Genomic DNA, 25,220 nt, shown 5'->3' with positions numbered 1-25,220 from the left:
TTTTAAGACATGACGTGAATATGACAGAAGGTGCCTCCAAATTGCTTGGGTCAAGTCCGAAAGCTACCGAGAACGTCGTAGTCTTGCCAAAGGAACAAAGTAATGGAATTAGAAAAATTTTTAAAACAATAATTCTGTATCATTTTTTGTTGCGATATTAAGGGTTTATTGAATTTCTTTAAGCTTACTTGTGGCCCAAGCATGTGGAGGCTGTTCATTTGCTCATCAAAACGTTGCCTGGAAGGTGTACTTTTACATAATGGAAATTTGTTTGGCTCAATACCTGTTGCCCATTCAGTACACCACATGGAGACAGTGAAAACCTCAAAACTGTGGTGAAATTTGTTATATGTGAAAGACACTATTGGACAATATTTGGGGTTTGAAAGTAGTTGGCATGTTACTTGATCAGCTGTCCAGCTTAACAAAAATGCCATGTTTTCATTTGTGAGTGGGACAGCTTTCAGCAATGAACCAGTTGTTCATCCAAACAAGATACTATTCTCTCCTCTTCGTATCAGATTTGGATTAGTGAAACAGTTCACTAATGCTATTCCAAAAGATAATGACTGTTTCCTGTATTTGATAACAAGATTTCCTAAAGTACCTCACAAGACACTGACAAAAGGGAGCTTTGTGTGAGCACGGATCAGAAATTTAAGGAAAGACAATTTGTTTGAAAGCACAGTAAATCCATACGGGGAGGGAGGGGGGGGGGGGGTGGTTGGGGATATTTATATAGATAATAAGTTCATGCGGCTCAATGGGCTGGTGGAAGTTTTTCTAATGCCACTTGGTAACTTGTGTATCCCTAACCTAACACAGTTATCCAGCCAGCGAAAGGGGACTTAACAGTTCGACATGGAATCGTACCACATGGTGTTTCTGGTGACTATCATATCATTGAGAGGCAAAGGCTAGGTTAAACCAAAGACTTAAAAATCCATAATCTGACCGAAATTTGATGCCTCCCAGTTTCCAGGCATGCTCTTTACTACTACACCACCAGGCCATGTATGTAGATAGTTCATCTACAGATTCTGATGAATGACATATATAGCCATATCTGCTGATTGCATTGCTTAAATTTTTCACACCATCAAGGGACCATTTGTCTTAGTATGCATCCCAAATTTCAACCTGATTCATGTTAACCCCCTCCCTTCCCTCCCCATTGCCCCCCTCCTGCAAAAAAGAGGACAACAGTGTGATCCTATAAAGGTTCTGCTTTTACCAACTGAGGTGCTGCATCCCAAAAGGAGCTTGGATTTTGTTTAAAGAGCTAGCGGCCAACTTTTTCATATTTTTCATCCACATATTGAAGTTTCCTCAGCAAACCTTCCAATGTCAGTGAAGAACAAGGAGAATGGTTCCGCCAGAACATCAAGGAGATGGGAAAGAGAGAACCAGGGAAAGTGTAGTGCAAACATGATGGCTGACCTCTGTTTTAAGTTAAAGAGAAAGGACATTGATTGTGGGAGACACAAAGTTTTGCCCCATTTCAGAAAGAACTTGAGGCAGTGAAATCAGCTAAGGAGAATTAAATTGTGATATGTGTGTGTTAAGTGACATACACCCTTGTCTACTATAATCTAGTGTATAGTGATTCCATCCAAGGTTGCAAAATAAATCATTTATTTTCAAATCAATTAAAAAATGTTCTCTCTTAGGAAAAAAATGTGATTTCTGCTAGAACTTCAGACCTGATTTATACAGAAATATGATGTGATGCAGAAAAACTGAAATCAGATTTGGAATCGCTTAGTCATGAATCATTGTTCCAAGAGTTTTAAAATGCAGTATAGTTTAGTCAGTTACAGATCTGAGTTACAAACTGTCAGACATTGTATGCCACATGATTCTATCCTCAGACAAACACTATTACTCCTCTACGTAAATGAATTTCTACACTATGTGAAGCATGAAGTTATAATGTATGCCTATGACACAACAATTATCTGCGCAGGTGATAAAGAAAAGAAGCATTGCAAAGGCAGCACACCCAAACAATAAAAATGCAAACAAGTAGCTAAAACAAAACTGTTTTATAAATAAGTCTAAAGCAATAAATGTAGTTTTTCAAATAAACAGAGTGTACAATGTAAATATTAAAATGAATAGAGGGACAGTTAAAGAAGTAAACAGCATAAAATATGTAGAAACTGTCATAGAAAAGGGTCTTATGTGGGAAGAGCATGTAAATGTACTGCGTAAGTAGATAAACACAAAGATTTTCCTCGTACACAATCAGAAGCTGTAGATGGTGATGATCTCAGAATGGTATGCCACGGACTTGTGTTCCCACACTCACATACATAGACTACACAAATTTATACATGCAAATTCCTTATTTTGCCCATAACTGTATAAGCAATTAAATTTTTTTCACATATTTACATAATAGAAAAAACTCATAAACACTATAGTAGTAATTCTGTACCAAGCAATAACTCGCTGCAGTTTTGGGTGTATGCAAACCAGTTACTGCCTTAATTTTTTTTAAAGTAATTTCTTGTACAGTTCTCTTCCTGCTTGCAGGTGACCTTTTTGTTTTAGTGTTGTATGTGCAAACTGCACATGAAAATCTTGATTATTCCTTGTGTTGTATTATTGGATTTTTGGACCTATCTTGCTGTTGTTATCTGTGATTTTCCTTGTATACATCTTTGTTTCTAAGATATAGAGGCATGGTAGCTGAAGAATATAAACCTTTTTTTCAATGAAGGCCCATGAATATCAAGGTGCTGTACTTTCCTTGGCTCTTAAGTTCTTGTGTAATGAAACAAACGGCTTTTGCAGGGTGGCGAATTTAACCAACAAAATAAACCATACCTTAGTAGCGATTCTGCTTGGGCACAGTACACATTTTTTATGGCTTGCATTGACGCGCATCCACAAATAACCTTCTGTTTGACTGTTAGTGTAACCCTGTTTTCTGTATTGTTTATACATTGTATTTGTGTTAGACTTAATGTAACAAACTGAATGGAGCTAGAAACAAATGTTGCATCTGTGTGTTTACATTTTTGCAATGCGGTATGAGAACCATAGTCACAGCGTTGCACGCACTATGAACAGTGAACAGTGGTGAGTAATTTGTAAGATTTTGAAATGAAGGTCGCAGCCTTCATAATTAATTTTAAGATGTACCCAATAATCTCATCAGAAAAACACCAGCTTACCAGAGGTAAAGAATAATTAAATAAATAAAAGTAATAAATATCACAGCAGTTACACATTTCAAAATATACCGGTACTTTGCTTGCAAGTATCCACATACTCTTTGGCTTCTTCATTTTATGACATAATTGCAAGAGGTGCGCCCATGACTATCGCACACATGTGATGACATGTCTAATAGGCTAGAGTGTAACAGAAATGCTGATGAGGTCGAAGCTACTACGCAGTTCAAGAATCCAAGAACTTCTTTTCTGGATGAATTTACGAAATTACTTAAGAGCTACTTCTACAGTCTGTGACAATAAACGGTGACTGACTGAAGTTTGCCAATCGGTAGCGGTAGAAGTAGCGTACAAGAAGTAATTTATTCCGCGCTGTAATTTGGGTGGTGGTGTCACATGCTGTTCGTAGCTCCACAAAACTTCAACGAAATTTTCTCTGCTTGCGTTAGTAGCGGTTTTACATCAGTGCAATATAAAAGCATTATAATATCTTCGTGACCAGGAAAACGTGCACCCTATCAACAATGCTCCAATAGCATCCCGTACTACTTAGCCAATACATCAAAAGATGACTTCTTTCCCCTCACGAAGTATGAAAAGTTACTAAAGAAACCAAAAATGTGATAACGTACATGTGAGAAGATTTAAACTACAACACTGCATGCTTTCGCAACCACCAGGACGTGGGCAGAAAATCATATTCAAAGGCACAGACTCACTAAAACTGGGAACTCACACAAAGAGAATTCTCTCAAGTCACATAAATTGCCATATGGCAACCTGCTCGGTACATCTACATCTACATCTACATCTATACTCCGCGAGCCACCTTACGGTGTGTGGCGGAGGGTACTTATTGTACCACTATCTGATCCCCCCTTCCCTGTTCCATTCACGAATTGTGCGTGGGAAGAACGACTGCTTGTAAGTCTCCGTATTTGCTCTAATTTCTCGGATCTTTTCGTTGTGACGGTTAAAGGCGCTGCAGTCTGGAACCGCAAGACCGCTACGGTCGCAGGTTCGAATCCTGCCTCGGGCATGGATGTTTGTGATGTCCTTAGGTTAGTTAGGTTTAACTAGTTCTAAGTTCTAGGGGACTAATGACCTCAGCAGTTGAGTCCCATAGTGCTCAGAGCCATTTTTTTTCGTTGTGATCATTACGCGAGATATATGTGGGCGGTAGTAATATGTTGCCCATCTCTTCCCGGAATGTGCTCTCTCGTAATTTCGATAATAAACCTCTCCGTATTGCGTAACGCCTTTCTTGAAGTGTCCGCCACTGGAGCTTGTTCAGCATCTCCGTAACGCTCTCGCGCTGACTAAATGTCCCCATGACGAATCGCGCTGCTTTTCGCTGGATCATGTCTATCTCTTCTATTAATCCAACCTGGTAAGGGTCCCATACTGATGAGCAATACTCAAGAATCGGACGAACAAGCGTTTTGTAAGCTACTTCTTTCGTCGATGAGTCACATTTTCTTAGAATTCTTCCTATGAATCTCAACCTGGCGCCTGCTTTTCCCACTATTTGTTTTATGTGATCATTCCACTTCAGATCGCTCCGGATAGTAACTCCTAAGTATTTTACGGTCGTTACCGCTTCCAATGATTTACCACCTATGGCATAATCGTACTGGAATGGATTTCTGCCCCTATGTATGCGCATTATATTACATTTATCTACGTTTAGGGAAAGCTGCCAGCTGTCGCACCATGCATTAATCCTCTGCAGGTCCTCCTGGAGTACGTACGAGTCTTCTGATGTTGCTACTTTCTTGTAGACAACCGTGTCATCTGCAAATAGCCTCACGGAGCTACCGATGTTGTCAACTAAGTCATTTATGTATATTGTAAACAATAAAGGTCCTATCACGCTTCCCTGCGGTACTCCCGAAATTACCTCTACATCTGCAGATTTTGAACCGTTAAGAATGACATGTTGTGTTCTTTCTTCTAGGAAATCCTGAATCCAATCACAAACCTGGTCCGATATTCCGTAAGCTCGTATTTTTTTCACTAAACGTAAGTGCGGAACCGTATCAAATGCCTTCCTAAAGTCCAGGAATACGTCATCAATCTGCTCGCCAGTGTCTACGGCACTGTGAATTTCTTGGGCAAATAGGGCGAGCTGAGTTTCACATGATCTCTGTTTGCGGAATCCATGTTGGTTATGATGAAGGAGATTTGTATTATCTAAGAACGTCATAATACGAGAACACAAAACATGTTCCATTATTCTACAACAGATTGACGTAAGCGAAATAGGCCTATAATTATTCGCATCTGATTTATGACCCTTCTTGAAAATGGGAACGACCTGCGCTTTCTTCCAGTCGCTAGGTACTTTACGTTCTTCCAGCGATCTACGATAAATTGCTGATAGAAAGGGGGCAAGTTCTTTAGCATAATCACTGTAGAATCTTAAGGGTATCTCGTCTGGTCCGGATGCTTTTCCGCTACTAAGTGATAGCATTTGTTTTTCAATTCCGATATCGTTTATTTCAATATTTTCCATTTTGGCGTCCGTGCGACGGCTGAAGTCAGGGACCGTGTTACGATTTTCCGCAGTGAAACAGTTTCGGAACACTGAATTCAGTATTTCTGCCTTTCTTCGGTCGTCCTCTGTTTCGGTGCCATCGTGGTCAACGAGTGACTGAATAGGGGATTTAGATCCGCTTACCGATTTTACATATGACCAAAACTTTTTAGTGTTCTTGTTTAGATTGTTTGCCAATGTTTTATGTTCGAATTCGTTGAATGCTTCTCTCATTGCTCTCTTTACGCTCTTTTTCGCTTCGTTCAGCTTTTCCTTATCAGCTATGATTCGACTACTCTTAAACCTATGATGAAGCTTTCTTTGTTTCCGTAGTACCTTTCGTACATGATTGTTATACCACGGTGGATCTTTCCCCTCGCTTTGGACCTTAGTCGGTACGAACTTATCTAAGGCGTACTGGACGATGTTTCTGAATTTTTTCCATTTTTGTTCCACATCCTCTTCCTCAGAAATGAACGTTTGATGGTGGTCACTCAGATATTCTGCGATTTGTGCCCTATCACTCTTGTTAAGCAAATATATTTTCCTTCCTTTCTTGGCATTTCTTATTACACTTGTAGTCATTGATGCAACCACTGACTTATGATCACTGATACCTTCTTCTACATTCACAGAGTCGAAAAGTTCCGGTCTATTTGTTGCTATGAGATCTAAAACGTTAGCTTCACGAGTTGGTTCTCTAACTATCTGCTCGAAGTAATTCTCGGACAAGGCAGTCAGGATAATGTCACAAGAGTCTCTGTCCCTGGCTCCAGTTCTGATTGTGTGACTATCCCATTCTATACCTGGTAGATTGAAGTCTCCCCCTATTACAATAGTATGATCACGAAACTTCTTCACGACGTTCTGCAGGTTCTCTCTGAGGCGCTCAACTACTACGGTTGCTGATGCAGGTGGTCTATAGAAGCATCCGACTATCATATCTGACCCACCTTTGATACTTAACTTAACCCAGATTATTTCACATTCGCATCCGCTATTAACTTCACTGGATATTATTGAATTCTTTACTGCTATAAATACTCCTCCACCATTGGCGTTTATCCTATCCTTGCGGTATATATTCCATTCTGTGTCTAGGATTTCGTTACTGTTCACTTCCGGTTTTAACCAACTTTCCGTTCCTAATACTATATGCGCACTATTTCCTTCAATAAGAGATACTAATTCAGGAACCTTGCCCTGGATACTCCTGCAGTTTACCAATATTACGTTAACTTTTCCTGTTTTTGGTCTCTGAGGACGGACGTTCTTTATCAACGTTGATAATGTCCTCTCTGGTAAGCCGTCAGGTATTTTATCGTTTCGCCCAAGGGGGGGTCCCTCTAACCTACGTGCATTGAAGATGTCTCGTAAAAGTGTGTAGCTGCTTGATAGCCCATTTTATAGTAGGACTGTAAAATAGATCTATGAACTGAACGATTTTATGTGTTTGTAATACAGAATAAGGACCACAGTCAGGGTCTTGCTCATTCTCAGCTGTGTACAGTGCTTAGCAATTTTTAAGAATTTAATAAGTTCGCAGCCTAAATAATTTTTCCTGTACTAGTTTATACCTATTTATCAACCGTTTTTAAACCAATTGCCCTATTATTTGTTTCATAAAAGGTACAGTGGCTGTATCATAAACGTGAGGTACTGTACTGAGTGAGTTAACGGAGAAAACAAGAATTTCTGCCGAGCTCGCAAATGAAATTTTTTTGTTGGTACATATTGAAACATACACAATTTGAATATCATACAGTATTTTCACACAGTTTTTACTAATGGCTCTTTACAAACAGCAGGCAGGAACATTGGTAGTGTTCCTTTTACCTATACAGCAGAGGTTCTAATAGCTACAGCTTAATATGGTTTACTATGTGCTGCAAGACTTGGCAAGATGACTTGTAAACTCCAACAGTAACATTGTTAAATTCATTTACTTTTATTTCAACGGATAGCTTAAGATGTATATGATATTAACGTAATTGATGACTGTCTTTATATAGCCTACTGGTGTATATTTGGACAGGTCAGATTTGAGTTTCTTGCTGCTGGAAGAAGATTATATAATTGTATTCCCATACATTTAACACCATTAATGTGCAAATTTGTTGAATGGGGAATTACTCTTAAAGAGGTTTTGGAACTTGCCATGATCGTGACAATCAATATTTCTGTCAAGTTGGTTAATGCTTTTCGTGGGGAACTGTAATGTTGCAAGTCTGTATTGACACAGAAGGGACCATATATTCAGCTTCTTAAATAGTGATTTACTTTGAGCCCAAAAAATAATCCCATAACCAAGCATCGAGTGGAGAAGAACATAATACAGTGTACTAATGTTTGTAGCATTTCTTATAGATATGATCATAAAACATACTTCACTGAGTTTTGTGCTAGTTAAATCTACGTGCCCTTTTTCAAGCAAGGGTGTCAGTTATAGAAACCCCCAAAGATTTAGTTTCATGGCCAAATTCAAAGTTATTATTGTCCACCGATATTGATGGAAGTACGAAAGTTGGTCCAACTGCCTTTTTCAATTAAGAAGCAGCCTGTTGTCTTTAAGCCATGAGTTCAATTGTTGATATGTATCTCAAGCAGACTCGTAGAATTTTGCTTTGTAAAAGATGTATAGCACGCGTTTTGTCACACCACCCACACGATTCTATCCCGCATCCCACGGTCTTCCGAAGAGTTCGTGCACTTTGCTAAGCAAATGACGGATCAATGAAAAAATCTGCAGTTCAAAACCTAGCCGCAAAGCGCGCATAACCCAGTGCGAGGCGTTCCCTGAAAGCACACATCCAAAAAGAGATCTTTTCTGTGAATTTCGTTACACAGACACTTTACTAATGACGCTATAGTTACGACAAACAACGACAGAATGGTGGGTGTTTACCTTGTGGGCTGCACCCATCCCTGGTCAACCTCCTGAGCCGTCCTACGCCGAGCTCCAAACGGCAGAGCATCGCGGGCTGCTGGTCCATCGTCTTCTGCTTGTTGCGGAGCTCCTGTCCTGCACGGGCGGCTGACAGGCACAGGCTGGCGGCCGGAGCGGCGGCTGGCGGGGAGTCCTGCAACCTCCTCCCCCACCCCCGACTCATCGCGGCGTACCGTTATCTCACTCCGAGTAATTAGCAACCCCTACCCCTCTACATTCCATTTCACTTACCGTGAAAGACGAGTAGTTGTTCACCATTGACTGAACTATTATTATGCATATGTACTGTGTAAATAATAGTACGCCAGTAGTGAAATTATCTAATTTTATATTCCCTGTATCCGCTACCTAACTGATTTCTCGCATCCACTATTACTGTGCGAGGATATCTGCACAGTTATCCTAGTGAGGAAAACGTCGCAATCAGCTCAAATTTTGTTGACTAGGACATAGGCTTTTATGAAACCAATAAGGGTAAATTCATCTTCAGACGGCCGCCTGGACTTTAACGCGAACTTTACGTGGTTCTAACGAGATAACCTTTTCTTTCTTTTCTTTTGTTACAGTACTCTGTTAAGTTATTGGGTGAGTACCTCGATAGAAAATTACACCGTTCAAACCACATCTTATACCTGAAAAAAAAAAAAAAAAACTTCACGCTGTAGGGTTTGCTTTACGCATAATTGTACCATCTACACATAAGGACGCCGATAGTTTGGATATTTCCGTGCACTGTTGCCTTGCGACATCATCATCTGGGGTAACATGCCCAAGGCAAAAAATAACGCTCAGTAGATAGCAGTAAGCATCAGAAGCAGTGTGCATCCAAAACACCCGTGCAGGAATTCGTTGGGAAATCACCAGGTTTTATAGTGACATCTCAGTATCTCTTCTCTCTTGCATGTCTCATAACTAAAAATCACTCTCTTCAAAATCAATCATGAATATCATAGCTACAATACAGTATCAAGAGAGGATTTACATAGTAACCAGTCAAACTTTACCCTTCATCGATCAAACTTTACCCTTGCACCAATGAGCCAACTATTCGGGCATCAAAGTTTACAGTGCTCTACCTAGAAACATCAAAAGTGTTGCTCTTGAAGTAGCGAAATTCAAGAGCAGATTGAAGGACTACCTACTACAGAGTTCATTCTATTCAATTAATTATTTTTATTGCAAATGAGCAAGTTTTTCTGTAGCATTTTATTGTATAAATGACTGAGCCATTTAACGCAAACATAAATGTCAACTATTACTAATATGAATGACTCGCAGTGTATGTATAAAAATTGTTTTTTCTGTTCATGTACTACGATTAACATTAGTTGCTATGATTTTTGTCATGAAGCAATCACACTGCACTTAATTGTTTTGTAAATATTGTGATAATACTGACTCGATCCATGTCCTAGCAACTATGTGTTATTGAGATAAACGGAACTCGCAACAAATAATAAATAAAGCACTGGAAACAAGTTGTAGTTTGTATGATATTGGAATAATGTCTGTTGATGAAGTGTGTGTAATTTTCGCGTAAGAAATGTGCGGTACGCTGCCGTTCAGAGATGGGCTTATGTCCGAAACAGCCTGCAAAAGAAGTCACCCCATGACGTAGTAGCTGGCTGCGACTTCTCCTCCTCTTTGATGCAATCTTAATCAGAAAACCTCAGGCCATAGGGTACAATGAGCTATTTGCCGTTCATATCGGCTGCTTTACGCGAGTAATCGCATCGAGTATGAGGTAATTAGAGAGGAATTTCGCCTTATGCAAGACCCCTTAGTAGTTTTGTTTTCACCCTGACATGTTTTAGCACTTGTTGCGCTATCGTCAGTGGGTTTAATTGTTTATTTTTCCTCTACAAAATTGTTATCCACTAATGAAATTTTTGGTAAAAATATTTCCATTACAAAGACGAGCGATAATTGTTACGTATTTTTTATTGGTTTGTACACAGTAGAGAGTTGAGACATGTAGCATTGAGTTGAAGCACAATATGTTGTTTATTTACGATATGGCTAAAGGTTCTAGTTTTGTAGTACATTTGGAAATAAAGTGGATGTATGCATTTGTTTACGTACCTCACACGAAACTATTGGGTGCGCGTGCTAGTAGCTCTAGGGCTATTACGCAGTCTACAGCTTGTCATCTGTAAACAGTAAAATGTTATTTTATTTTTCTATTCATTACGCATTTTTCTGTCACAAATCATCGATTTTACTAATGTTTAGTGTCATATCATTTAGGTGAAGTCTTTCCCTATGTAAGCATAATCGTACATGCTTCTGGAAACTTCAGAACTGCGAATCATTTACTTCTTTCACACATTTCGAAGATCAACCGGCATTAGGAGTCCGACATCAAATCGCAAATCTGAGGCCGGCCGGTGTGACCGAGCGGTTCTAGGCCCTTCAGTCTGGAACCGCGCGACCGCTACGGTCGCAGGTTCGAATCCTGCCTCGGGCATGGATGTGTGTGATGTCCTTAGGTTAGTTAGGTTTAAGTAGTTCTAAGTTCTAGGGGACTGATGACCTCAGATGTTAATTCTCATAGTGATCTAGAGCCATTTTGAACCAAATCTGAGCGAATGGCGCGGCCGACTATATGTCAGAGTGTCAGTCGTGAGTGGCGCAGATAGTGGTGTAATAAGAAAAGAATAGAAAAGGAACACCTTCTGCGTTCTTGGGCCACTCGCAAACCATAATTTAAACGTAACCGTCTACGCATTACCTACCGTGTGGCAGCCGGCGACAACAGCAGAGCGCCAGGTCTACGCCTTAGGGCGTGAGACCTGCCCTGGCGGTTAAAGGTCTGTCACGCGTCCAGCTTGAGCGAATTTGTTAAAGACGATTTGGAGGCTAATCATGTGACAGGCCTGTCTTTCGACGAAGTTTAGAACGTCAACAAATGTTTTTTCCACAGCACGCTGCGGTGGCTGAGTTTAAGTACTGATTCTGCAAGGATTTCCAAGGCAACGCCAAAGTCACTAAATCCCCAACACATTGAAATGGAAAGTACGCAGCATTTAGAGAAATATTTGTTGATGTTTTAGGCCTGTTTCACACACTACAGCTCCCACCGTGCGGCAAACTGTTCTGTGCCGTGACTGATTTTGATCTCTACATCTGCAAACCAATTTGAAGCGCGCGGCGCACGATATTTTCAATATTACGACATGTTAGGATTCAACACTTTCCATTCGCGTATTAAACACGTGAAAAATAATTCCTTAAATACCACAATGCGCCCCATAATTACTCCTGCCAGCGCGCTCCGTACCAGAGCGTTAAGTGTGAGGTTGCAGATTTCTCAGTTGAGGCTGTTTCTTGAAACTTTGCAAGCAGACTTTCGTGGGATGATTTGCGTCTGGATTCATGCGCCTGGCGCTTCAGTTTTTTCAATTTCTCCGTGATCCCGTAAACCGCGAGTCGATGAAAAAAAAATGGCTCTGAGTACTTGGAACTTAATATCTGAGGTCATCAGTCCCATAGAACTTATAACTACTTAAACCTAACTAACCTAAGGACATCACACACATCCATGCCCGAGGCACGATTCGAACCTGCGACCGTAGCGGTCGCGCGGCTCCAGACTGAAGCGCCTAGAACCGCTCGGCCGGCAAAGAGTCGATGAGGTCGAGTGACTATGCGCGGATTCTTTTTGTTTTCAGTTTTATGCGTTTAAAACAGTGCAAATAACCTGAAATAAAGCTCAACATATTGTATTTGTTAATATTTTCGTAAGAGATATGAAAAGGAAGGGCAAAGGATAATTTGGGATTGCAAATAAATCTCCAGCACGTATTTGTAAGGCATAAATGAGGACTTAGTATATAAAATTAGTTACTATTATTATTTCACAGTTGATGATATACAAGTGCTTGGGTGATTCCGTAAAAACAGGGGTGCAGTAATTTTTTCAGTATCTTGCATATGTAGTAAACGCAGGGTTTTTACAGTTGTATTGTTTCAAAGTTTCTATAGAAAAACAAACTTCGTTTACATTCATAAAAGATTCTCTCTCATTGCACAGTTTGGCACGCGTAACGCATCATTTCGCTATATGATGGCGAGGATAGCTGGTGATATACAGTGGAACGTATTGTGATGCATTCTTCTCGGGATGTGATTTCTTATTCTCTCTCAATGAGATAAGAGCAGTTTTGTAGCTTTTCGATCAAATTCTTTGCCTGATTATGAAAAAAGGTGCCACTGGGTTCTTTGTAGGAGTACGTTTGGGCGGAATCGTTTTAATACTGATCGGTGCCAATACTTCACCACTTAAAAAAAAAAAAATTCTCGTCATTTACCTGTGGATTTGTTTATGCTAATAACGCGTCGGTTATCAAAAGAAATTTGTTTCCTTGCGCGTAGGTCTTCGTCACAAGAGGCAAAAGCTTTTTATATAAGGCAAAGTTTCCAGATTTTTAGGAATTAATGGCAAAATTCTTATATTTTAACTCATACCCATCAACCGATTTTTGTATCCCCTTTCCAAATGAGCAGTTAATTTCTTGTAGCCGTGAGTAGACCTTTACATCAATTTTCCGAAAGGAGTTACAGCATACTGCACTGTATGCGAGTGGGTTACTTTGTTCATATACCGTCGTTTTACGAGAACTACTTTAGCCCCTGATGGTCTAGGGTTCGGTTATAAGACGATCCGTACTGGCAACCTGGAAAGACGAACATACGAACGTAGATATGTTGTTATATGTGACTTTGAAATGAGTAATTTGATCGACAACTAACCAGTTGTTTTGTAGTGCGGGCAACCGCAGCCAAACTTCGACTTTTTTCCAAAGAAAATTCCGCATTGGCTGTACGAATGATTTTTATTAAATCCGCGACCGGTTTCACACCACTTATCGGTGCATCCTCAGGCAATGTTATTTATAACATACACTCCTGGAAATTGAAATTAGAACACCGTGAATTCATTGTCCCAGGAAGGGGAAACTTTATTGACACATTCCTGGGGTCAGATACATCACATGATCACACTGACAGAACCACAGGCACATAGACACAGGCAACAGAGCATGCACAATGTCGGCACTAGTACAGTGTATATCCACCTTTCGCAGCAATGCAGGCTGCTATTCTCCCATGGAGACGATCGTAGAGATGCTGGATGTAGTCCTGTGGAACGGCTTGCCATGCCATTTCCACCTGGCGCCTCAGTTGGACCAGCGTTCGTGCTGGACGTGCAGACCGCGTGATACGACGCTTCATCCAGTCCCAAACATGCTCAATGGGGGACAGATCCGGAGATCTTACTGGCCAGGGTAGTTGACTTACACCTTCTAGAGCACGTTGGGTGGCACGGGATACATGCGGACGTGCGTTGTCCTGTTGGAACAGCAAGTTCCCTTGCCGGTCTAGGAATGGTAGAACGATGGGTTCGATGACGGTTTGGATGTACCGTGCACTATTCAGTGTCCCCTCGACGATCACCAGTGGTGTACGGCCAGTGTAGGAGATCGCTCCCCACACCATGATGCCGGGTGTTGGCCCTGTGTGCCTCGGTCGTATGCAGTCCTGATTGTGGCGCTCACCTGCACGGCGCCAAACACGCATACGACCATCATTGGCACCAAGGCAGAAGCGACTCTCATCGCTGAAGACGACACGTCTCCATTCGTCCCTCCATTCACGCCTGTCGCGACACCACTGGAGGCGGGCTGCACGATGTTGGGGCGTGAGCGGAAGACGGCCTAACGGTGTGCGGGACCGTAGCCCAGCTTCATGGAGACGGTTGCGAATGGTCCTCGCCGATACCCCAGGAGCAACAGTGTCCCTAATCTGCTGGGAAGTGGCGGTGCGGTCCCCTACGGCACTGCGTAGGATCCTACGGTCTTGGCGTGCATCCGTGCGTCGCTGCGGTCCGGTCCCAGGTCGACGGGCACGTGCACCTTCCGCCGACCACTGGCGACAACATCGATGTACTGTGGAGACCTCACGCCCCACGTGTTGAGCAATTCGGCGGTACGTCCACCCGGCCTCCCGCATGCCCACTATACGCCCTCACTCAAAGTCCGTCAACTGCACATACGGTTCACGTCCACGCTGTCGCGGCACGCTACCAGTGTTAAAGACTGCGATGGAGCTCCGTATGCCACGGCAAACTGGCTGACACTGACGGCGGCGGTGCACAAATGCTGCGCAGCTAGCGCCATTCGACGGCCAACACCGCGGTTCCTGGTGTGTCCGCTGTGCCGTGCGTGTGATCATTGCTTGTACAGCCCTATCGCAGTGTCCGGAGCAAGTATGGTGGGTCTGACACACCGGTGTTAATGTGTTCTTTTTTCCATTTCCAGGAGTGTAGTAACGTTGAACACTGCCCTCTAGCCACTCCCCACCATTTACGTCCAATATACTGTCATCCGGTGAAAGCAGTAGTTAAAATTTAAAAATCTTTTTAAAAAAATGTTTAAATTATGGGAGCGGCAATGGCCGGGCAAGCTGAGAGGAGCCGCGCGGCATCGGACACGTCCTGACTGACTAGCCGAAACCCCAAAAGGTTTATTCTTTGAAACCTATTTAAACCTTATTTACTAAGTTTATGCCTTTTATGAGAATTCCATGTAATTGTTGTGACTTATGTGAACAATCTGACTACTCCTTTGTATTTCATAAAATAGTGGGCGGAAACCACTTCGCCCATAAATACTACTTAGCGCCCGACTTAGACGTCTCCTTTTGTCATTCCTCCCTCACTCTTCATAAATGATTGGCCAACTTTCATGTCGCCTAATAACCACACTTCTCCTTTCTCCCTCTATGCACACAATTGGACGACTTTTCTGTCGCCTAATCTGTAAATCCCTATTTTCTCTCGTCGAAAATAATTGCCAGACTTCCCTATCGCCTCATAACCATAACTCTCCATTTACCATAAACCTCTTTGGCAAGACTATTCCTAGCCTATCAGTGTATCATAATTCATTATAGTGGAAACCACTTCGCCGTTTCACTTCATACTAAAGAGCAACGATATGTCTATTTTGACACAAGTGTACGTCATCTCAAGACAACATTAAGTTATTTCCATTACTTTTTTCTACCAGAATTGTTTCTTTGTACATTGTCATATCCACTCACCTGGGTTAGCGTCGTCGTCTTCTTCTGCGGCCTGCAGCTAAATTTTATGCATTTTTCATCTGTGTAACTTAGACAAACGTGTGGTCCCTGAAGAGGGGCAGCAGCCATTTCAGTAGTTGCAAGGGCAACAGTGTGGATGATTGACTGATGTGGCCTTGTAACAATAACCAAAACAGCCTTGCTGTGCTGGTACTGCGAACGGCTAAAAGCAAGGGGAAACTACGGCCGTAATTTTTCCCGAAGGCATGCAGCTTTACTGTATGATTAAATGATGATGGCGTCCTCTTGGGTAAAATATTCCGGAGGTAAAATAGTCCCCCATTCGGATCTCCGGGCGGGGACTACTCAAGAGGATGTCGTTATCAGGAGAAAGAAAACTGGCGTTCTACGGATCGGAGCGTGGAATGTCAGATCCCTTAATCGGGCAGGTAGGTTAGAAAATTTAAAAGGGGAAATGGATAGGTTAAAGTTAGATATAGTGGGAATTAGTGAAGTTCGGTGGCAGGAGGAACAAGACTTCTGGTCAGGTGACTACAGGGTTATAAACACAAAATGAAATAGGGGTAATGCAGGAGTAGGTTTAATAATGAATAGGAAAATAGGAATGCCGGTAAGCTACTACAAACAGCATAGTGAACGCGTTATTGTGGCCAAGATATATACGAAGCCCACACCTACTACAGTAGTACAAGTTTATATGCCAACTAGCTCTGCAGATGACGAAGAAATTGAAGAAATGTATGATGAAAAAAAAGACATTATTCAGATTGTGAAGGGAGACGAAAATTTAATAGTCATGGGTGACTGGAATTCGAGTGTAGGAAAAGGGAGAGAAGGAAACATAGTAGGTGAATATGGATTCGGGCTAAGAAGTGAAAGAGGAAGCCGCCTGGTAGAATTTTGCACAGAGCACAACATAATCATAGCTAACACTTGGTTTAAGAATCATGAAAGGAGGTTGTATACATGGAAGAACCCTGGAGATACTAAAAGGTATCAGATAGATTATATAATGGTAAGACAGAGATTCAGGAACCAGGTTTTAAATTGTAAGACATTTCCAGGGGCAGATGTGGACTCTGACCACAATCTATTGGTTATGACCTGTAGATTAAAACTGAAGAAACTGCAAAAAGGTGGGAATTTAAGGAGATGGGACCTGGATAAACTGAAAGAACCAGAGGTTGTACAGAGTTTCAGGGAGAGCATAAGGGAACAATTGACAAGAATGGGGGAAAGAAATACAGTAGAAGAAGAATGGGTAGCTTTGAGGGATGAAGTAGCGAAGGCAGCAGAGGATCAAGTAGGTAAAAAGACGAGGGCTAGTAGAAATCCTTGGGTAACAGAAGAAATATTGAATTTAATTGATGAAAGGAGAAAATATAAAAATGCAGTAAATGAAGCAGGCAAAAATGAATACAAGCGTCTCAAAAATGAGATCGACAGGAAGTGCAAAATGGCTAAGCAGGGATGGCTAGAGGACAAATGTAAGGATGTAGAGGCTTATCTCACTAGGGGTAAGATATATACTGCCTACAGGAAAATTAAAGAGACCTTTGGAGACAAGAGAACGACTTGTATGAATATCAAGAGCTCAGATGGAAACCCAGTTCTAAGCAAAGAAGGGAAAGCAGAAAGGTGGAAGGAGTATATAGAGGGTCTATACAAGGGCGATGTACTTGAGGACAATATTATGGAAATGGAAGAGGATGTAGATGAAGATGAAATGGGAGATATGATACTGCGTGAAGAGTTTGACAGAGCACTGAAAGACCTGAGTCGAAACAAGGCCAGCGGAGTAGACAACATTCCATTGGAACTACTGACGGCCTTGGGAGAGCCAGTCCTGACAAAACTGTACCATCTGGTGAGCAAGATGTATGAAACAGGCGAAATACCCTCAGACTTCAAGAAGAATATAATAATTCCAATCCCAAAGAAAGCAGGTGTTGACAGATATGAAAATTACAGAACTATCAGTTTAATAAGTCACAGCTGCAAAATACTAACACGAATTCTTTACAGACGAATGGAAAAACTATTAGAAGCCAACCTCAGGGAAGATCAGTTTGGATTCCGTAGAAACACTGGAACACGTGAGGCAAATACTGACCTTACGACTTATCTTAGAAGAAAGATTAAGGAAAGGCAAACCTACGTTTCTAGCATTTGTAGACTTAGAGAAAGCTTTTGACAATGTTGACTGGAATACTCTCTTTCAAATTCTAAAGGTGGCAGGGGTAAAATTCAGGGAGCGAAAGGCTATTTACAATTTGTACAGAAACCAGATGGCAGTTATAAGAGTCGAGGGACATGAAAGGGAAGCAGTGGTTGGGAAGGGAGTAAGACAGGGTTGTAGCCTCTCCCCGATGTTGTTCAATCTGTATATTGAGCAAGCAGTAAAGGAAACAAAAGAAAAATTCGGAGTAGGAATTAAAATCCATGGAGAAGAAATAAAAACTTTGAGGTTCGCAGATGACATTGTAATTCTGTCAGAGACAGCAAAGGACTTGGAAGAGCAGCTGAATGGAATGGGCAGTGTCTTGAAAGGAGGATATAAGATGAACATCAACAAAAGCAAAACAAGGATAATGGAATGTAGTCTAATTAAGTCGGGTGATGTTGAGGGAATTAGATTAGGAAATGAGACACTTAAAGTAATAAAGGAGTTTTGCTATTTGGGGAGCAAAATAATTGCTGATGGGCGAAGTAGAGAGGATATAAAATGTAGACTGGCAATGGCAAGGAAAGCATTTCTGAAGAAGAGAAATTTGTTAACATCGAGTATAGATTTAAGTGTCAGGAAGTCGTTTCAGAAAGTATTTGAATGGAGTGTAGCCATGTATGGAGGTGAAACATGGACGATAAATAGTTCAGACAAGAAGAGAATAGAAGCTTTTGAAATGTGGTGCTACAGAAGAATGCTGAATATTAGATGGGTAGATCACATAACTAATGAGGAGGTACTGAATGGAATTGGGGAGAAGAGAAGTTTGTGGCACAACTTGACCAGAAGAAGGGATCGGTTGGTAGGACATGTTCTGAGGCATCAAGGGATCACCAATTTAGTATTGGAGGGCAGCGTGGAGGGTAGAAATCGTAGAGGGAGACCAAGAGATGAATACACTAAGCAGATTCAGAAGGATGTAGGCTGCAGTAGGTACTGGGAGATGAAGAAGCTTGCACAGGATAGAGTAGCATGGAGAGCTGCATCAAACCAGTCTCAGGACTGAAGACCACAACAACAACAAGATATAGTAGCCCTCATCTACGTTTCCTATTCTTAAAATGTTTTCGGACGTAGAGGATTGTTTATCGCAGTTGTAAATATTTACAAATTGTTCCACTGCATATTGTATGACATGTTTTTGTTATGCGCATTAAAATGTTCCTGGTGTCTTGTGACTATATACTGTGTTCTCTTGCTGTTGTATCTGTAAGTCTTTATTTCTTATACTCTGACCTGTCAACATAATTGCAGTAAATGTTTGTTTTTTACCCGTGCTAGGGAAAAAGGTTTTTTTCTGCTGGGTTACTTTGTTTTTGTCATAGCTTGTTTCTGTATGTAAGATTCAGTGTAAGAAGTTTGCTCATCTTAACCTTGTTAGTGAAGAATGTTAAAGAAGACAGATAATAGTTCTGAGTGAAAGAAGGGGAAGAACTAACAGCACGAAAGGAAAATGAAGTATGTGTCAGTCAACTCATGCACCTGGTAATCGTCAATTAGCTACCAATACAAAGAACTTTATTACCCCATGGGGTTTAGTAGTCATTATATTTTTTCATTTCGGTGACTTAGATTTCATCTATTAATTGTTGTGGCGATATTTCAGTGGTAGAATGAGGAACTTCATTCATAATTCTCTCAAATTCTTCCACGTAATTTACCCACTCGTGATGTTTTCTAGAGCAGTCTGGCTTAGACAGCCTATTTGGTTCTCTCATAACTCTTTCACTAATATTTTGTTATGGATGCTACTTAGGTATGTATATAGGTTTTATTTTAAGGTCCCACAACGTATTTTTCCGGTACTCTGATATAAATTGAGATCCATTATCACTGATGAATCCTTCTGGCTTACGTACATTCATTATGTAGTTATTCTTAATCTTATTTGAGACTGATTTTAGAACATATATTGTGTTCGAACATAATGAATTACCTCGAAGAAAATTGTCTATTGACACACAGTCAACTTGGGTTTAGAAAACATCGTTCTCGTGAAACACAACTAGATCTTTATTCTCATGAAGTGCTGAGTGCTATTGACAAGGGATTTCAGATCGATTCCGTACTTCAGAATTTCTGGAGGCTTTTGACACTGTACCACACAAACGACTCGTAGTGAAATTATCGTCTTAGTTATGTGACTGGATCTGTGATTTCCTGTCAGAGAGGTCACAGCTCGTAGTAATTGAAGGAAAGTCATCGAGTAAAACAGAAGTGATATCTGGCGTTCCCCAAGGTAGTGTTATAGACCCTTTGCTGTTCCTTATCTATATAAACGATTTGGGAGACAACCTGAGCAGCCGTCTTCGGTTGTTTGCAGATGACGCTGTCGTTTATCGACTAATAAAGTCATCAGAAGATCAAAACAAATTGCAGAAGGATTTAGAAGAAATATCAGAATGATACGAAAAGTGGCAGTTGACCTTAAATAACGAAAAGTGTGAGGTCATCCACATGAGTGCTGAAAAGAGCTCGTTAAACTTCGGTTACACGACAAATCAGTCGAATCTAAAAGCCAAAAAGTCATCTAAATACCTAGGTATTACAATTACGAACAACTTAAATTGGAAGGAACACACAGAAAATGTTGTGTGGAAGGCTAACCAAAGACTGCCTTTTATTGGCAAGACACTTAGAAAATGTAACAGACTTACTAAGGAGACTGCCTACACAGCTCTTGTCCGTCCTCTTTTAGAACACTGCTGCGCGGTGTGAGATCATTACCAGATAGGACTGACGGAGTACATCGAAAAAGTTCAAAGAAAGGCAGCACGTTTTGTATTATCGCGAAATATGGGAGAGAGTGTCACAGTAATGATACAGGAATTGGGCTGGACATGATTAAAGGAAAAGCGTTTTTCGTTGCGACGGAATCTTCTCACGACATTCCAATCACCAGCTTTCTCCTCCGAATGCGAAAATATTTCGTTGACACCGACTTACATAGGGAGGAACGATCACCAAGATAAAACAAGGGAAATCAGAGCTCGTACGGAACGATATAGGTGTTCTTTCCGCGCGCTACACGAGATTGGAATAACAGAGAATTGTGAAGGTGGTTCAATGAACCCTCTGCCAGGCACTTAAATGTAATTTGCAGAGTATCCATGTAGATTTAGATGTAGACTTACCTTTAGCCTTTCTTAGTGCATATAATTTTCATGTTTCGAGACCATGTGTAACACAATGAACAGGTATTTGTACCCCCTTTGTGAGGTGGGCCTCCGAGATTTTACAGTATTTTTGTTGGGACCATGCTATACATTTTCACTTTACTGCTGGAGTGTAAAGTTTTTCTTTTCGGACGTACATCACATGATTTTAGAATTTTGTGTCCCTCTTTTCTGTATTATTAAAATAGCAACTTTCCTTAATATTTTCCGCAAATTTCTTGGCACCCAAATGAGCATATGTGAAATGTATGAACCACAGTAGCCTCTCAATTTCAAGTTCTGGCCAACAGACCTTCCATGCTGTTTGTCAGGGTCTTTTCTGCGATACAACACGTCTTTATGTATAACATAGTGCTTCCTCATCTTGTCATTCGCCTTTCTACTCCAATCAGCTTTTATCATTTTAATAGTGGCATCCTTATTGTTCCCCTCTCATATTTTTTAATATGCTCTTCATTTTTGCTTCGTGTTTCACTTTTGTTAGGTGTAACATGGAGTCTTCTTTCTGCCCTGAATCATTAAAATCAGCTTTATCCATACCCACAGGCAATCTGGATAATGCATCAGCCACTGTATTGCTTTCCCCTGGCAAGCATTCTATGCTGAAATCTTACTCCTGAAGCGCTAAAGCGCATCTCGTTAGTCTGTTATGATGTAGCCTATAATCCATCAGGAATGATTGAGTCTTGTGGTCCGTAAGCACTTTTACTTTCCTCTGCATAACATAGTATCTGAATTTCTTAAACCCCCACACTACTGCTAAAGTTTCGTTTTTTGTTGCTGAATATCTTCTCTCCATTTGTTTAGTAGAACTGGCAAAATGAATGGGTTTTATTTCCACTGTATCTCCGTTTTCTATGACTTAACAAAGATGAGCTCCCAACCTGTATTCTAAACGGTCAGTAAAAATGCAAAAAGGTAAATTTAAATCTGGATGTGACAAAACAGTACTATTCCATTGTATTGTGTATTTGAACCGGGGACCTAAAAACGATGGAGAGGCTTCGTCCCACTGTAGCCCTCTGGCTCACAACCCCACAACACGTCTCAGCAGTCCACCCGCCCCACCGCCGCCGCGCACTGAACCCAGGGTTATTGTTATTGTGCAGTCTGGTCCCCAGTGGAAATTGCACAAAAAGTCGGAATCAATTATTAGTGCTGTCAAGCAATCATCACAAACGACCTACAGTTCGATAAAGTGTGTTCCAGATGGGTCCCTAAACGTTTGACCGAAAATCTGAAGTTGAGACGTTTGGAGGTCTGTCAGAGGCTTACAGCAAGGTTTGCGGAAGACGGTGATGCATTTTTGAGTCGGATCGTCACCTGCGACGAAACCTGGGTTCACCACTACACTCCAGAATCCAAACAAACCAGCAAGGAGTGGCAGAAGCAAGGGGAGGCAGCACCAGTGAAAGCCAAGACTCGACTGTCAGCTGGCAAGGTTCTTTCAACGTTTTTTTTTCGATCAGTAAGGCACTTTGCTAATTTATTTTTTGCATAAGCGACGCACAGTCAATACTGCTTACCACTGCGAACTGTTGCACAAGGCGAGAGTTGCATACCGCCGCCAAGCACGAGACCAAACGATTCGACAGATCGTCCTCCTCCACGGCAATGTGCGAACCCATACTGCAGCTCTAACTGTCTCCAAGCTGCAGGAAATGCACTGGACTACATTTGATCATCTTCCGCACAGCCCGGACGTATCGACCTGCGATTTCCATTTATTCGGACCGCGTAAAGAAGTTCTAGGAGGGCGACGATTTGAAGATGACGTCAGTGTGAAAAAGTTCGTGCGCAACTGGCTGGAGACACGACTCAGTTCTTTTTATTATTAGGGCTTCAAAAAGCTGCCCATACGCTGGGACAAATGCATTTCCAAAGCCGGAGACTGTGTGGAAAAATAATTTATAATTTCCTTGAGTTATTCAATAAATGAATTTAAAGAAAAAAATAAAATCCCTTTTATATTTGATCGGTCCCCGTATTTTTGACTTACAGGCTTCTAATTTTATACCCTATTACTTTGTTTCATAATGTATTTTCCTGCAACATCCCTCAGTTTTAGCTTCAAGATGTATGATCTTTTGTTCCAAAGCGTTGAGTTTACCGTTAATTTGAGATATTTCTGCCTTAACGTCTCTTAATTCCTCCTTATTTTCTTTCAATCCTGTGTCTATTGTTTTACTTAATTCCTCCCTACTTTCTTTTAATCCCGTTTCTATTTTCTTGAGTGCTTTACTTAATTGTTCTTGCAAAATTAATTTTAGTATAGATCTTATATCCTGACAATCAACCTGAGATGGTAAAATATCAGCTGTTGCCCTGTACCAAGACTTAGTATACGTAAGTCAGCTACAGTCTCATTAGTAATGTCAACATCAGAGTCCATTTTGCTGCGGTATGCGGAGACACTTCAAGCAGCACAGTAGAACACAGTAGTAGAGTCCATTTCTCTGGCATCGTCATTCCAGTGAATGATTTCGTTTTGACTAGGTACTACAAATCCTGGGTTTATATTACCATTGTTTGCCACTAAATCAACGTCTCCACTGCTGTCATTATTAATGAACGCTACGTTTTCAGTGAGATCATTCATGGCTGCTTCAGAATTCTCAATATGATTTTTGGGTTTTGAATCAGCTGTTTCGGATTCATCACCTATGTTTGAATTTACATTTTCACTTTGGTTATTTGTGACTACACGTATCACTACACGTGACTACATGTATCACTACACTTATCACTAAACCTATATCTGACTTCACCACTGTTTATTTGTATCTGTCCACCAGTTCGTCACTACTACTGTGAGACTGAACTCCTTAGTGTTGGGACAAGGAGGGCATCAGCACAAAGTACCGTTACCCAAAATGGCGGCGATGACGTCACCCCCACCCCAGGGGGGCATTAGCACAAAGTACCATTATCCAAGATGGCGGCGATGACATCATCCAAAATGGCGGCCATATGTAATCTGATGCTGTCATCCAAGATGGCGGCTTTTGATGGGAAGTTTGAATTTTGCCGGGAAGATAGATCAGTTGGGCTACCTCCACTAACCTAACCCCCTCCCCCAGAAAATGGCAGGAAGTTCAAATTCCTCAGGATAATGAAACCTCTGTTGTATGTTAGCCAAGAACCTAGAAACGACAGAGAGGCTCCGTCCCCACCGCAGCCACAGTGGTCCGCAACCCCACGACGACTACCACAGTCCACTTCACCCCTCCACCGCCCCACACCGAACCCAGGATTATTGTGCGGTTCGGCCCCTGGTGGACCCCCCATGGTACGTCTCACACCAGACGAGTGTAATCCCTATGTTTGTGTGGTAGAGTAATGGTGGTGTACACGTACGTGGAGAACTTGTTTGTGCAGAAACTGCGAACATAGTGTAACTGAGGCGGAATAAGGGGAACCAGCCTGCATTCGCCGAGGCAGATGGAAAACCGCCTAAAAACCATCCACAAACTGGCAGGTTCACCGGACCTCGAGACAAATCCGCCGGGTGGATTCGTGCCGGGGACCAGGCGCTCCTTCCCAGCTGGAAAGCCGTGCGTTAGACCACATGGCCAATCGGGCGGTCATGCACCCTCTATTAACATAAGAAAAATGGAGGGAAGAAAGTGCAGTTGGGCAACCTCCACTAACCCAAGTCATCCGACCACCACCTCTTCCATTAGGACAATTCAACACACCACAGCTACCTCTACCAACATAGGAAAATGGCAGGAAAATACGTCACTTGGGCTACATCTACATCAACAGGCAAGAAAACTGCTAGTGAGATGCACTTTTCCTGTCTTGTTTTTTTTTGCATTGTCAAAGCTTCACCCTCCATTGCCGGCAATGGAGGGTGAAGCTTTGACAATGCTTGTGCTGGTGAAACGTCAGAAAAATCATTAGATGAACGTCAGCCGAAGAACCCAAGACAGAAGCCAATAGGCAGTTTGTCAATTTCAACACCGACCAATGATGTGACAGCATGTTCACAATTTCAGTATCATAGCTAAACCACCTCATCTCCACTATGTGCGTATCATTGTGA

Source organism: Schistocerca piceifrons, chromosome 1 (assembly GCF_021461385.2).
Source record: "Schistocerca piceifrons isolate TAMUIC-IGC-003096 chromosome 1, iqSchPice1.1, whole genome shotgun sequence".
Taxonomy (NCBI): Eukaryota; Metazoa; Arthropoda; class Insecta; order Orthoptera; family Acrididae; genus Schistocerca; species Schistocerca piceifrons.
This window is presented reverse-complemented; position numbering follows the sequence as displayed.